The sequence below is a fragment of the Nomascus leucogenys genome, chromosome 4, assembly GCF_006542625.1.
Source record: "Nomascus leucogenys isolate Asia chromosome 4, Asia_NLE_v1, whole genome shotgun sequence".
NCBI lineage: Eukaryota > Metazoa > Chordata > Mammalia > Primates > Hylobatidae > Nomascus > Nomascus leucogenys.
In genome coordinates this window covers 118,649,348-118,652,299 of record NC_044384.1, presented here as the reverse complement: position 1 = coordinate 118,652,299, position 2,952 = coordinate 118,649,348, and the positions used below count along the sequence as shown (strand labels likewise).

General features: G+C 49.9%; 1 pseudogene across 1 annotated transcript; it reads left to right on the top strand.

Annotated features, from left to right (window-relative positions):
- The first annotated feature begins 279 nt into the window (after nt 1-279).
- On the top strand, nt 280-792 carry LOC100583108 (annotated as a pseudogene). The gene has a single exon (XR_001116809.2). The product of XR_001116809.2 is annotated as a 60S ribosomal protein L23a pseudogene (transcript).
- The last annotated feature ends 2,160 nt before the right edge of the window (nt 793-2,952 follow it).

Here is a 2,952-nt window from a genome sequence, read left to right as displayed (position 1 = left end):
CATTTTGGGAGGCTGAGATGGGCAGATCACTTGAGCTCAAGAGTTCAAGTCCAGCCTGGGAAACATGGTGAAACTCTGTCTCTACCAAAAATATAAAAATAAAATAAAATTAGCCAGGCATGGTGGCGCTCGCCTGTACTCCCAGCTACTCAGGAGACTGAAGTGGGAGGATCACTTGAACCCAGGAGGCAGAAGTTTCAGTGAATCGAGATGATGCCACTGTACTCCAGCCTGGGGGAGAGAGCAAGACCCTGTCTTAAGAAAAAAAAAAAGCCTTTTCACAAGATGGCGCCGAAAGCGAAGAAGGAAGCTCCTGCCCCTGCTAAAGCCGAAGCCAAAGTGAAGGCTTTAAAGGCCAAGAAGGCAGTGTTGAAAGGTGTCCACAGCCACAAAAAAAAGAAGATCCGCACGTCACCCACCCTCCGGCGGCCCGAGACACCGCGACTCCGGAGACAGCCCAAATATCCCAGGAGAAACAAGCTTGACCATTATGCTATCATCAAGTTGCCGCTGACCACTGAGTCTGCCAAGAAGATAGAAGACAACAACACACTTGTGTTCATTATGGATGTTAAAGCCAACAAGCACCAGATTAAACAGGTTGTGAAGAAGCTCTATGACATTGATGTGGCCAAGGTCAACACCCTGATTCGGCCTGATGGAGAGAAGAAGGCCTATGTTCGACTGGCTCCTGATTACGATGCTTTGGATGTTGCCAACAAAATTGGGATCATCTAAACTGAGTCCAGCTGCCTAATTCTAAATATATATACATATATATCTTTTCACCATTAAAAAAAAAAAGGGGGGCCGGGCGCGGTGGCTCACGCTTGTAATCCCAGCACTTTGGGAGGCTGAGGCGGGCGGATCACGAGGTCAGGAGATCGAGACCACGGTGAAACCCCGTCTCTATTAAAAATACAAAAAAATTAGCCAGGCGTGGTGGCGGGCGCCTATAGTCCCAGCTACTCGGAGAGGCTGAGGCAGGAGAATGGCGTGAACCCGGGAGGCGGAGCTTGCAGTGAGCCGAGATTGCGCCACTGCACTCCAGCCTGGGCGACACAGCAAGACTCCGTCTCAAAAAAAAAAAAAAAAAAAAAAAAAAAAAAAGGCCGGGCCCGGTGGCTCACGCCTGTAATCTCAGCACTTTGGGAGGCCGAGGCGGGCAGATCACGAGGTCAGGAGATTGAGACCATCCTGGCTAACACAGTGAAACCCCGTCTCTACTAAAAATACAAAAAATTAGCCACGCGTGGTAGCGGGCGCGTGTAGTCCCAGCTACTGGGGAGGCTGAGGCAAGAGAAAGGTGTGAACCCAGGAGGCGGAGCTTGCAGTGAGCCAGTATCGCACCACTGCACTCCAGCCTGGGCGAGAGCGAGACTCCGCAAAAAAAGACTAATATCAAAATCTCCCTTCTAGGAAATTACAAACATTTTCATTTCTCTTAGATACCAATTGGAATGCCTTCCTGATGACTTGCTATTGTATATCTTCGCTAGTTCTGAAGGCCACAAGTCAAGATCAAGGTGCCAGCATGGTCAGGTTCTAATGGGGCTCTCTTCCTGGCTAATAGATGCTGCCTTCTCCCTGTGTCCTCACTTAGTCAGGAGAGAGGGCCAGGAGGACTGGTTTCTTTGTTTATTTTCTTTTTTTTTTTTTTGAGACAGGGTCTCACTCTGTCGCCCAGGCTGGAGGGCAGTGGCATGATCTCGGCTCACTGCAACCTCCGCATCCTGGGTTCAAGCGATTCTCCTGCCTCAGCCTCCGGAGTAGCTGGGATTACAGGCGTGCATCACCACGCCCAACTAGTTTTTTTGTGTGTGTGTATTTTTAGTAGAGATGAGTTTCACCACATTAGCCAGGATGGTCTTGATCTCCTGACCTCGTGATTCACCCGCCTCAGCCTCCCAAAGTGCTGGAATTACAGGCATGAGCCACCGCGCCCAGCCGCTCACCCAACTAATTTTTGTATTCTAAGTAGAGACGAGGTTTCACCATGTTGGCCAGGCTGGTCTCAAACTCCTGGACTCAAGTGATCCACCCACCTTGGCCTCCCAAAGTGCTGGGATTACAGGTGTGAGCCACTGTGCCCAGCTGGTTTCTTTAAAAGTTTGCTCTTGCAAACTCTTGCCAGGCGTGGCGGTGGGCGCCTGTAGTCCCAGCTACTTGGGAGGCTGAGGCAGAATGGCGTGAACCCGGGAGGCAGAGCTTGCAGTGAGCTGAGATCGTGCCACTGCACTGCAGCCTGGGCGACAGAGCGAGACTCCGTCTCAAAAAAAAAAAAGTTTGCTCTTGCTTTTCTGTCTATTTAGCTCCTAGCACTCCTATCCCCACACTGCTTCCAAAACAATCCAATAAGGAAAGCACAACGACATCCAAATTTCCCTTTGTAAAAATGGCGTGTTTTCTAGGTTGAGAAACTCCGATTTCCATTTAATTATTGTGGCTTTCATTAGCACTGAACACCAGAAAGGGAGGAATCTGGGAGATTTGGGAGATGGCTGCAGATGCAGGCAATGGCCAAAACACTGGTTAGAGGAGCCCTGTTAGGATGAGGAGATGCAGCACAGTGTTGAGAAGTGGTTAGTGTGGCTGCTTTTGCTTGACTCACATCTGGTGAAATGCAGGGTGCACAGCAGTCCTGAGGTGGGGATTAATCCATCATCATCTGGTGGGGGCAGATTTTTAAGGTCCTCTATCTCAGATAGGGTTTAATGTCAGGGCAGGAAAGGAGCATAGATAGGAAAGGTTGTAAACAAAAAAGTCTTCGGCCAGGCACAGTGGCTCACATCTGTAATCCCAGCACTTTGGGAGGCCGAGGTGGGTGGATCACCTGAGGTCAGGAGTTCCAAACCAGCCTGACCAACATGGAGAAACCCCATCTCTACTAAAAATACAAAATTAGCTGGGCATGGTGGCGCATGCCTGTAATCCCAGCTACTCGGAAGGCTG